At 44.2% G+C, this 12,030-nt stretch overlaps 6 non-coding genes across 6 annotated transcripts; all 6 read right to left on the reverse strand.

Annotated features, from left to right (window-relative positions):
• Positions 1 to 8: 8 nt before the first annotated feature.
• LOC141204917 (U2 spliceosomal RNA) lies at positions 9 to 199 on the reverse strand. Its single transcript, XR_012275766.1, has one exon. It is a non-coding gene; the product is annotated as a U2 spliceosomal RNA (small nuclear RNA).
• A 1,115-nt stretch (positions 200 to 1,314) lies between these two features.
• LOC141204369 (U2 spliceosomal RNA) lies at positions 1,315 to 1,497 on the reverse strand. Its single transcript, XR_012275300.1, has one exon. It is a non-coding gene; the product is annotated as a U2 spliceosomal RNA (small nuclear RNA).
• Positions 1,498 to 7,701: 6,204 nt separating this feature from the next.
• Positions 7,702 to 7,892, reverse strand: LOC141204918 (U2 spliceosomal RNA). The gene has a single exon (XR_012275767.1). It is a non-coding gene; the product is annotated as a U2 spliceosomal RNA (small nuclear RNA).
• Positions 7,893 to 9,007: 1,115 nt separating this feature from the next.
• On the reverse strand, positions 9,008 to 9,198 carry LOC141204919 (U2 spliceosomal RNA). The gene has a single exon (XR_012275768.1). It is a non-coding gene; the product is annotated as a U2 spliceosomal RNA (small nuclear RNA).
• A 1,115-nt stretch (positions 9,199 to 10,313) lies between these two features.
• LOC141204920 (U2 spliceosomal RNA) lies at positions 10,314 to 10,504 on the reverse strand. The gene has a single exon (XR_012275769.1). It is a non-coding gene; the product is annotated as a U2 spliceosomal RNA (small nuclear RNA).
• A 1,115-nt stretch (positions 10,505 to 11,619) lies between these two features.
• LOC141204921 (U2 spliceosomal RNA) lies at positions 11,620 to 11,810 on the reverse strand. The gene has a single exon (XR_012275770.1). It is a non-coding gene; the product is annotated as a U2 spliceosomal RNA (small nuclear RNA).
• Positions 11,811 to 12,030: the final 220 nt, after the last annotated feature.

Raw genomic sequence — 12,030 nt, forward strand, 5'->3', positions numbered from 1 at the left:
CATTAAAGAAGGGGTGCACCGGTCCTGGAGATACTGCAATACCAGGTCAATGCGTGGAGTGGACAGAGCAAGCTCTTTTTCCATCTCCCTGTTCTAAAAATCCATTTAATATATGGTCCCCAGATAGGGGACGTATCAGATATTAAACTGATAAGAACAGATACTACACTTGATCTTAGCCAAAAGGCCGAGAAGCGATAACCAGAATTGGTTTCAAACTACGGAGCCACCCAAGGATCCTGAAAAGTCCATTTGTGGAGATGAGCTCCTGGACTCCCGTTAAGAAGACATGTTGTCAACCTCTAGATCCCTTACATGCCTGCACTTTTCGGCTTGCTGCTGCTGCAATCCACGCGTTTTAGATCTGCATAACTCCACCTCTTTAAACACAGCACCTTCACCCCCTGCTGTTCCCACCCGCCTCAACACCGTTGGAAGGGAGGAGAACCAATTAAGGCGGGGGGTGGGGTGGAACGAGCAGCTGTCTACCCTTAGCAGGAGGGCTCCTGATTACATACCTCTCCTGCTGCTGCTGCTGCTGGCTGTCCAGCAGCAGACTGAAGGTGGCTGCTGCTGTGCACAGGTATATAAAGGCTCAGAGCCTATTATGACACGCGCAGCCAGCGTTCCATTGCCACATTCCATCTACTGCAGGCAGGATACCTGGCTGGCTGAATGTCGCTGAGAAGCTCACAGAGACCGCCATAAGCAACAGTTTAACAGAATGCCACAGACTAATCAACCAAACTTTTTGGGTTGGGTTCTCTTTTATAGTCTGCAGGCATTAAATGAAAGAAGTCAGTGTTCCAGCAGAGGGAGACAACGTTTCAGAAAAGGCATTGTAGCAAACCAAAAAAGAAATTTTAAGCGCAGCAGAGTAACCAGCGCACATACCTGTTAGCTCAGGTGAGTTTAAAAGGCTGCTGTTGATAACAAGGGCATTTGCTAAATAGATGGTGTGTGTGCAACAATATACTGAAAGGTCAATTATATTGTGCAGCTTATCTCACCACCTGTAGTTATTTAGGTGAAAGCTCCAAAATGCTTGCCTAATATGTCTGTTTATCCAAAAGGAAGTAAAAAGGGAGAGCTAGAAAGATAGCATTGCATCACATTACATGGCAATGCAATGCACAGTTGCTGAAGTTGAACCAAAATGAGCTTGTAATCTGGCTTCTGCAACTTTGAACATGAAAAATCCAATGAGGAGAAGAAAAGCAAAGCCAAAGAGTCCATCCCAAAATCCGACAAACAAGCAAAATGAACAAAAAACATTGAATTCAATTCTTTCTGATTTTAGAAACTGCATTAAAGAAGGGGTGCACCGGTCCTGGAGATACTGCAATACCAGGTCAATGCGTGGAGTGGACAGAGCAAGCTCTTTTTCCATCTCCCTGTTCTAAAAATCCATTTAATATATGGTCCCCAGATAGGGGACGTATCAGATATTAAACTGATAAGAATAGATAAGGTTTCAACATAAATTTATTCAGATATAAAAAAGTACAAAAACACATTATTCTTATTTACAGCGTTAATAGAGCTCTTTCCACAGATATTATTAGTACAAAATAGTATTCCACATGTAAAAACACCATCTTCTATTCGCTTCGTGTTTACCCACATCTTTGACATCTTTCAAATAATAAATATACATTTCGCTAAAAACCATTCTAATACAATCATTGATGGAAATACAGTCACGTTTGAACAACAAAATATTCCTCACTTTCCACATAGCACTTTTTGCACAATTTATTATACACCAGCATATTTTGGTTTGATGTAAAGTTGGGCAATTAAAAAGTCCGTATAAAACATATTCGTGACAAAAGTCTTTCAGACCACAAACCCATTTCAAAAGCACCCCCAGTCTCCGCCAAAGTTCTTGCGCATAAAAACAGTTCCAAAACAGATGTAAAACCGTCTCATCACTTCCACACGAGTCTCTAGGACATTTTGCCCGCGCCGCCAGGCCTCTCCTGTGCTGAAAGTCTCTAGTTGGGAGGCACTGGTGGACGGACATCCAGGCAAGGTCTTTATGAATATTTGCGAGAAACTTTCCAAACACATTCCTCCAGACTCGCTTGGATCTGCTCCAGGAAAAGTTGATTACTTCAGATACTCTTTCTTCCCTTCTCAGATGAGTTATCAATTTCCTTCGGTCTTGAAGAATATCAGTATCCAAGTCTCTTAATTTATAATTTCTACATACTTTCTCTAAGATGATAAGATGCTTTGGGGGACATAATAAAACAGGCGAAGATAAGGATGGCCGTAGCCATCTCTTAAAAACATAACCACAAGTATATTTTAAAAACAGACTAAAAACACTGTTAGAATTAAGAAGCTTAAAACAGAAACAGAAGAAATTTATATACAAAAACATGCTCAAATCCGGGACATCCTTTCCACCATTTTGATGCCTTTTATACATTTCTGTGCGTTTTACTTTTTCCATCTTCGAGCCCCAAATAAATATAAACATGCAGCGAGTCAGCTTTTTGAGCATTAAGTCGGAGGGAGGGTACACAATTGCAACATATAACATCATTGGCAATAATACAGACTTAATAATTAGAACTTTCCCTTCGATTGACAAACTACGCAAATTCCAAAAGGATAGTTTCTTCACCATTTTCTCCTGGACCTCCCCCCAACTCACAACCCCGTCATTTTCTTTATTAAAAGTAATGCCCAAAATTTTAACTTTATCACACTTCATTTTGACTGCTGGTAGGTCCACTGTATCCCAGGAACCAATTGTCAAACACTCAGTTTTATTAAAATTCAACTTAAAACCTGAAGCCTGACTAAAAAAACTGGTACACCTCACCACCCTCCGGAGGGAAGCAGGATCCGTGCAGATGGCAGTAACATCGTCCATATACCCGAAGACTTTAATTTGGGCCCCCCCTCCACCCGGAACAGGGACCCCACGGATCACTTTATCTTTCCTAATTTGGCATAATAAAGGCTCCATAGCACAAATAAACAGGATCGGGGACAAAGGGCAGCCCTGCTTCACTCCGGATTCCAGCGGTATTTCACCTGTTAAGAAGCCATTAACAGAGATTTGACAATATGAATCTTTATACAAAATCTTAATTAGAGACATGATAAAATCCGGGATCGCCATCTTCTTTAAAACACTAAAAAGATACTTGTGCGATACCCTGTCGAACGCCTTCTCAAAGTCCAGCGCCAACAGGGCTAAATTCTGACCACGATCCCTAGTATACCATATTGCATCTCTTATGACATTTAACACCTCCGCAATACTCCTTCCCGGTACACCACAAACTTGTTCTGGTTGTATCAACTTATCAATTATCATTTTAAGCCGGCATGCAATAAATTTGGCTAATACTTTATAATCCATGTTGAGGAGGGTGATAGGCCTCCAATTTGCAAGGTCCTCACGAGCCCCTTTCTTTTTAAAGATCAAGGACACTATTCCCCTCCTCCATCCCTTGGGCAACCGTTTACACTTAAAAACCTCCTTAAAAAGTGCTAAAAGATCATCCTTTAAAATATCCCAGAAAGTCAGATAAAATTCGACGGGGAGACCGTCTGCTCCCGGAGCTTTGCCCTTTGAAAAACTTTTAAAAATGTTAAAAAGTTCCTCTAAGCTAAAATCCCGTATTAAAAACTCCTGATCTGACTGATTCAACTTAAAATCTAGGACATTAAGAGCATCTTGTAAAAAGGAATCATCCACACTTTTCTCACTAAAAAGGAGTCGGTAAAAATCAAAAGCCACGTTCTTCATGCCCTGTATAGTGGATTCTTCACCTAAACAAGTAATCGCATCTTTCCTCTCCATTGCTTTTTTAAAAAAGAAGCGTGTACATTTTTCATCTTCTTCTAACTGCTTTACCTTTGAATTAAAAATAACCTCTCTCCCCTTCTGCTCCAAAAGTGTATGTATTTCTGCTTTTAGGCTGACAATGTCTTCCTCCACCTCCAACCCAATCTCTTTAAATTTATAAAGTGTCTGCAGCCTAGTATTTAGATTTGAGAAAAATTGTTTTTTCTGTCTTGATTTCTTCCTCCCTGCCGTGATAAAAAAAAGCCTAATTTTATTTTTAATCTTTTCCCACCAAGACAACATTTTTATATAAGGAGGCCTATGTTGTCTCCATTCCTGGTAGGCTGTACAAAAATCCGACCTTATCTGAGGATCCTCCAGCAGATGTGTCCCCAAACGCCACAGTCCTTTGTTTATTCTCTGCTCTCCTTGGTATTCTAACTGTAATTTTAACATTTTGTGATCGGAAAATAAATTAGACATTAGATCAAACATCACCGGCTTAAAATCCACAGATAAAAACATAAAATCGATCCTAGAGGCCACTCCCCGACCGGACCATGTAAATCCAGGGTCCGTCGGTGAAAGAGACCTCCAGGCATCGCATAGCTTAAAATCAGTTTGAAAATTTTTTAGCAGAAAACATGACTTATCCAACTTACGGAGAGGGTCCCCTCCTACTCGTTGTTCGCCGACACTAAGGCAGTTGAAATCCCCACCTATCAGGAGGGGAGAAGACCCAACACAAAATACAGGCAAAATTTCAAACAATTGGATGCGCTCTTGCTTGTCGGGAGGAGCATACACATTAATTATGCGAAAACTAAAATTATTAATATGCAAATGTACTAACATTGCCCTGCCTGGTGTAATCTCTGTAACAGAGGAAAACACGATGTTATTACCACGACAGAGCAAACCCACTCCAGCAGACCTATTCACATTTGAGCCGGACCACACTGACGGTCCCGACTTCCAATCCTTTTTAAGCTCGTCATAATTAATTGAGTGTTGTAGTCCACATTCCTGCAATAAACACACATCAAAGTCTAAAGTCTCTAAATATTGAAAAAGAGCAGCCCTGCGAACAGGGCTCTTTAAAGATCTCACATTCAGTGAGAGGCATTTTATGGACGGCATTAAAGTCAAGGTGGGAGGGAGTCATCCAGAATCATCTTGACCTGTTCAGGACTATGATCCAACAGTGCCTCCAAGATCCCTGACTCCGGGGAAAAGGAAATGTTCATTGGATCCGAGGCAGTGACCGGGTATCCAGCTCCTGCTCCCTGCAGCCACAAATCACCGACACCCAAGGAAACATCCGGTGAATCCGGACAGACATCCGCACGCATCTTTTTCCCGCTGGGTTCAGGTAGGTCACTAGTGCAATCTTCTCCCACTACTGCCTCATGGTCTCTCTTCTCGAGGTCGTCACCTAGGGAAAAACACACTGCGTCCTGCTGGCTCGACACTTGAATAGCATCTGGGGCCTTCGCAGCAGGGCCCACCAGTGCCAACATACTGGGGGCACCCTGCTCCAGCACACCAGAAACACACACATCTTCAGGGGCCATCGACACAGAGACACCCTCCCGAACAGAAGAGCATCCCTGCTCCGGTCCCTGGACGGACCGCCCATAGTCCCCTTTTTGCGGGGGCTTCTTCTTTGCCACCTCCACTACAGAGGGGCCAGTAGAGCTTAGCTCAGTCCTGTCAAGGGGATCCTCCCCGACGGACACTGAGGGGCGAGCTAGAGATTGTCTTCGCCGGGGACCCCCAGTTGCCTCTGCATATGTCCGTACCTTGGTTCTCTGGGGGCAACTCCGGAATACATGTCCATCCTCCCCGCACAGATTACACTGTTTCTTGTGAGGACAGTCTTTCGTCAAGTGTCCATACTGGCTGCAATTATTACAACGGGCAGCCCTCCTCTCCTGGCAAGCGTCTTGGGTATGCCCCATTGTGCCACAATTCCTACAATACAAGGGCATACCTTGATAGAAGAGGTATCCTCGGCTCTTCCCGATTGTGAAGGTGGAGGGAGGGTGCTGTGTTCCTCCGACTCCCGTTGGATCCTTCTTTAATCGTGCCAGGAACCTCCGCTTCCCACACCAAAAATTAACTGCATTTTTAATTTTTCCTAAAAAGGACACGTCATCGCAATAGCGACGCAAGAAAGTCAAAATATCCAGCACTTCCACAAAAGGGTTAGGGAAGTGAACCACAATCTGGACTTCTTCATAAACAAATAATAAGGAAAAAATCAAACCTTCCATTTCGTCCATGTGGCTATTTTCGTTCACTTTCTGGACCAGTTGTTGGCAGCACCCTTGACTCCTAAAAGTGATGGTGTAGGTACCTTTCGATTCGTTGTCCTGGAAGCAGAAGATGTCCTCTCTACTAAATCCCAGAAGTCCAAGAAGGATGATGTTGCAAACATACTGGATGTTTTTCTCACAGCGAAACTTCTCCAAAACGTCAATTCGCACTGTATTTCTCATCCGGGGTTCACCCGATGCATATGACAGCACAGCCGGCATCTCTTCCAAAAAAAGTACGCCAACTACGGAAAGAAAAAAAAGGCATATGCCTTTTTAGGGGATCACTTCCCGTTGCTCCCGGACTAAGCCTCTCTCCCTATAGCAGCAGGGGGGTGAAGTCCCTCCGAAGAGGAACGATCCCCCCAGGCCGAGAGAGAGGGTACCGGAAGCACCCAGATAGACAACAACCAAACAGACAAGCTGTAAGATCGAAGCCAAAAGGCCGAGAAGCGATAACCAGAATTGGTTTCAAACTACGGAGCCACCCAAGGATCCTGAAAAGTCCATTTGTGGAGATGAGCTCCTGGACTCCCGTTAAGAAGACATGTTGTCAACCTCTAGATCCCTTACATGCCTGCACTTTTCGGCTTGCTGCTGCTGCAATCCACGCGTTTTAGATCTGCATAACTCCACCTCTTTAAACACAGCACCTTCACCCCCTGCTGTTCCCACCCGCCTCAACACCGTTGGAAGGGAGGAGAACCAATTAAGGCGGGGGGTGGGGTGGAACGAGCAGCTGTCTACCCTTAGCAGGAGGGCTCCTGATTACATACCTCTCCTGCTGCTGCTGCTGCTGGCTGTCCAGCAGCAGACTGAAGGTGGCTGCTGCTGTGCACAGGTATATAAAGGCTCAGAGCCTATTATGACACGCGCAGCCAGCGTTCCATTGCCACATTCCATCTACTGCAGGCAGGATACCTGGCTGGCTGAATGTCGCTGAGAAGCTCACAGAGACCGCCATAAGCAACAGTTTAACAGAGTGCCACAGACTAATCAACCAAACTTTTTGGGTTGGGTTCTCTTTTATAGTCTGCAGGCATTAAATGAAAGAAGTCAGTGTTCCAGCAGAAGGAGACAACGTTTAAGAAAAGGCATTGTAGCAAACCAAAAAAGAAATTTTAAGCGCAGCAGAGTAACCAGCGCACATACCTGTTAGCTCAGGTGAGTTTAAAAGGCTGCTGTTGATAACAAGGGCATTTGCTAAATAGATGGTGTGTGTGCAACAATATACTGAAAGGTCAATTATATTGTGCAGCTTATCTCACCACCTGTAGTTATTTAGGTGAAAGCTCCAAAATGCTTGCCTAATATGTCTGTTTATCCAAAAGGAAGTAAAAAGGGAGAGCTAGAAAGATAGCATTGCATCACATTACATGGCAATGCAATGCACAGTTGCTGAAGTTGAACCAAAATGAGCTTGTAATCTGGCTTCTGCAACTTTGAACATGAAAAATCCAATGAGGAGAAGAAAAGCAAAGCCAAAGAGTCCATCCCAAAATCCGACAAACAAGCAAAATGAACAAAAAACATTGAATTCAATTCTTTCTGATTTTAGAAACTGCATTAAAGAAGGGGTGCACCGGTCCTGGAGATACTGCAATACCAGGTCAATGCGTGGAGTGGACAGAGCAAGCTCTTTTTCCATCTCCCTGTTCTAAAAATCCATTTAATATATGGTCCCCAGATAGGGGACGTATCAGATATTAAACTGATAAGAACAGATACTACACTTGATCTTAGCCAAAAGGCCGAGAAGCGATAACCAGAATTGGTTTCAAACTACGGAGCCACCCAAGGATCCTGAAAAGTCCATTTGTGGAGATGAGCTCCTGGACTCCCGTTAAGAAGACATGTTGTCAACCTCTAGATCCCTTACATGCCTGCACTTTTCGGCTTGCTGCTGCTGCAATCCACGCGTTTTAGATCTGCATAACTCCACCTCTTTAAACACAGCACCTTCACCCCCTGCTGTTCCCACCCGCCTCAACACCGTTGGAAGGGAGGAGAACCAATTAAGGCGGGGGGTGGGGTGGAACGAGCAGCTGTCTACCCTTAGCAGGAGGGCTCCTGATTACATACCTCTCCTGCTGCTGCTGCTGCTGGCTGTCCAGCAGCAGACTGAAGGTGGCTGCTGCTGTGCACAGGTATATAAAGGCTCAGAGCCTATTATGACACGCGCAGCCAGCGTTCCATTGCCACATTCCATCTACTGCAGGCAGGATACCTGGCTGGCTGAATGTCGCTGAGAAGCTCACAGAGACCGCCATAAGCAACAGTTTAACAGAATGCCACAGACTAATCAACCAAACTTTTTGGGTTGGGTTCTCTTTTATAGTCTGCAGGCATTAAATGAAAGAAGTCAGTGTTCCAGCAGAAGGAGACAACGTTTAAGAAAAGGCATTGTAGCAAACCAAAAAAGAAATTTTAAGCGCAGCAGAGTAACCAGCGCACATACCTGTTAGCTCAGGTGAGTTTAAAAGGCTGCTGTTGATAACAAGGGCATTTGCTAAATAGATGGTGTGTGTGCAACAATATACTGAAAGGTCAATTATATTGTGCAGCTTATCTCACCACCTGTAGTTATTTAGGTGAAAGCTCCAAAATGCTTGCCTAATATGTCTGTTTATCCAAAAGGAAGTAAAAAGGGAGAGCTAGAAAGATAGCATTGCATCACATTACATGGCAATGCAATGCACAGTTGCTGAAGTTGAACCAAAATGAGCTTGTAATCTGGCTTCTGCAACTTTGAACATGAAAAATCCAATGAGGAGAAGAAAAGCAAAGCCAAAGAGTCCATCCCAAAATCTGACAAACAAGCAAAATGAACAAAAAACATTGAATTCAATTCTTTCTGATTTTAGAAACTGCATTAAAGAAGGGGTGCACCGGTCCTGGAGATACTGCAATACCAGGTCAATGCGTGGAGTGGACAGAGCAAGCTCTTTTTCCATCTCCCTGTTCTAAAAATCCATTTAATATATGGTCCCCAGATAGGGGACGTATCAGATATTAAACTGATAAGAACAGATACTACACTTGATCTTAGCCAAAAGGCCGAGAAGCGATAACCAGAATTGGTTTCAAACTACGGAGCCACCCAAGGATCCTGAAAAGTCCATTTGTGGAGATGAGCTCCTGGACTCCCGTTAAGAAGACATGTTGTCAACCTCTAGATCCCTTACATGCCTGCACTTTTCGGCTTGCTGCTGCTGCAATCCACGCGTTTTAGATCTGCATAACTCCACCTCTTTAAACACAGCACCTTCACCCCCTGCTGTTCCCACCCGCCTCAACACCGTTGGAAGGGAGGAGAACCAATTAAGGCGGGGGGTGGGGTGGAACGAGCAGCTGTCTACCCTTAGCAGGAGGGCTCCTGATTACATACCTCTCCTGCTGCTGCTGCTGCTGGCTGTCCAGCAGCAGACTGAAGGTGGCTGCTGCTGTGCACAGGTATATAAAGGCTCAGAGCCTATTATGACACGCGCAGCCAGCGTTCCATTGCCACATTCCATCTGCTGCAGGCAGGATACCTGGCTGGCTGAATGTCGCTGAGAAGCTCACAGAGACCGCCATAAGCAACAGTTTAACAGAATGCCACAGACTAATCAACCAAACTTTTTGGGTTGGGTTCTCTTTTATAGTCTGCAGGCATTAAATGAAAGAAGTCAGTGTTCCAGCAGAAGGAGACAACGTTTCAGAAAAGGCATTGTAGCAAACCAAAAAAGAAATTTTAAGCGCAGCAGAGTAACCAGCGCACATACCTGTTAGCTCAGGTGAGTTTAAAAGGCTGCTGTTGATAACAAGGGCATTTGCTAAATAGATGGTGTGTGTGCAACAATATACTGAAAGGTCAATTATATTGTGCAGCTTATCTCACCACCTGTAGTTATTTAGGTGAAAGCTCCAAAATGCTTGCCTAATATGTCTGTTTATCCAAAAGGAAGTAAAAAGGGAGAGCTAGAAAGATAGCATTGCATCACATTACATGGCAATGCAATGCACAGTTGCTGAAGTTGAACCAAAATGAGCTTGTAATCTGGCTTCTGCAACTTTGAACATGAAAAATCCAATGAGGAGAAGAAAAGCAAAGCCAAAGAGTCCATCCCAAAATCCGACAAACAAGCAAAATGAACAAAAAACATTGAATTCAATTCTTTCTGATTTTAGAAACTGCATTAAAGAAGGGGTGCACCGGTCCTGGAGATACTGCAATACCAGGTCAATGCGTGGAGTGGACAGAGCAAGCTCTTTTTCCATCTCCCTGTTCTAAAAATCCATTTAATATATGGTCCCCAGATAGGGGACGTATCAGATATTAAACTGATAAGAACAGATACTACACTTGATCTTAGCCAAAAGGCCGAGAAGCGATAACCAGAATTGGTTTCAAACTACGGAGCCACCCAAGGATCCTGAAAAGTCCATTTGTGGAGATGAGCTCCTGGACTCCCGTTAAGAAGACATGTTGTCAACCTCTAGATCCCTTACATGCCTGCACTTTTCGGCTTGCTGCTGCTGCAATCCACGCGTTTTAGATCTGCATAACTCCACCTCTTTAAACACAGCACCTTCACCCCCTGCTGTTCCCACCCGCCTCAACACCGTTGGAAGGGAGGAGAACCAATTAAGGCGGGGGGTGGGGTGGAACGAGCAGCTGTCTACCCTTAGCAGGAGGGCTCCTGATTACATACCTCTCCTGCTGCTGCTGCTGCTGGCTGTCCAGCAGCAGACTGAAGGTGGCTGCTGCTGTGCACAGGTATATAAAGGCTCAGAGCCTATTATGACACGCGCAGCCAGCGTTCCATTGCCACATTCCATCTACTGCAGGCAGGATACCTGGCTGGCTGAATGTCGCTGAGAAGCTCACAGAGACCGCCATAAGCAACAGTTTAACAGAATGAAACAGACTAATCAACCAAACTTTTTGGGTTGGGTTCTCTTTTATAGTCTGCAGGCATTAAATGAAAGAAGTCAGTGTTCCAGCAGAAGGAGACAACGTTTCAGAAAAGGCATTGTAGCAAACCAAAAAAGAAATTTTAAGCGCAGCAGAGTAACCAGCGCACATACCTGTTAGCTCAGGTGAGTTTAAAAGGCTGCTGTTGATAACAAGGGCATTTGCTAAATAGATGGTGTGTGTGCAACAATATACTGAAAGGTCAATTATATTGTGCAGCTTATCTCACCACCTGTAGTTATTTAGGTGAAAGCTCCAAAATGCTTGCCTAATATGTCTGTTTATCCAAAAGGAAGTAAAAAGGGAGAGCTAGAAAGATAGCATTGCATCACATTACATGGCAATGCAATGCACAGTTGCTGAAGTTGAACCAAAATGAGCTTGTAATCTGGCTTCTGCAACTTTGAACATGAAAAATCCAATGAGGAGAAGAAAAGCAAAGCCAAAGAGTCCATCCCAAAATCCGACAAACAAGCAAAATGAACAAAAAACATTGAATTCAATTCTTTCTGATTTTAGAAACTGCATTAAAGAAGGGGTGCACCGGTCCTGGAGATACTGCAATACCAGGTCAATGCGTGGAGTGGACAGAGCAAGCTCTTTTTCCATCTCCCTGTTCTAAAAATCCATTTAATATATGGTCCCCAGATAGGGGACGTATCAGATATTAAACTGATAAGAACAGATACTACACTTGATCTTAGCCAAAAGGCCGAGAAGCGATAACCAGAATTGGTTTCAAACTACGGAGCCACCCAAGGATCCTGAAAAGTCCATTTGTGGAGATGAGCTCCTGGACTCCCGTTAAGAAGACATGTTGTCAACCTCTAGATCCCTTACATGCCTGCACTTTTCGGCTTGCTGCTGCTGCAATCCACGCGTTTTAGATCTGCATAACTCCACCTCTTTAAACACAGCACCTTCACCCCCTGCTGTTCCCACCC

Source organism: Phyllobates terribilis, unplaced genomic scaffold, assembly GCF_046119375.1.
Source record: "Phyllobates terribilis strain yellow unplaced genomic scaffold, ASM4611937v1 Scaffold_134__1_contigs__length_4944459, whole genome shotgun sequence".
Classification (NCBI taxonomy): domain Eukaryota; kingdom Metazoa; phylum Chordata; class Amphibia; order Anura; family Dendrobatidae; genus Phyllobates; species Phyllobates terribilis.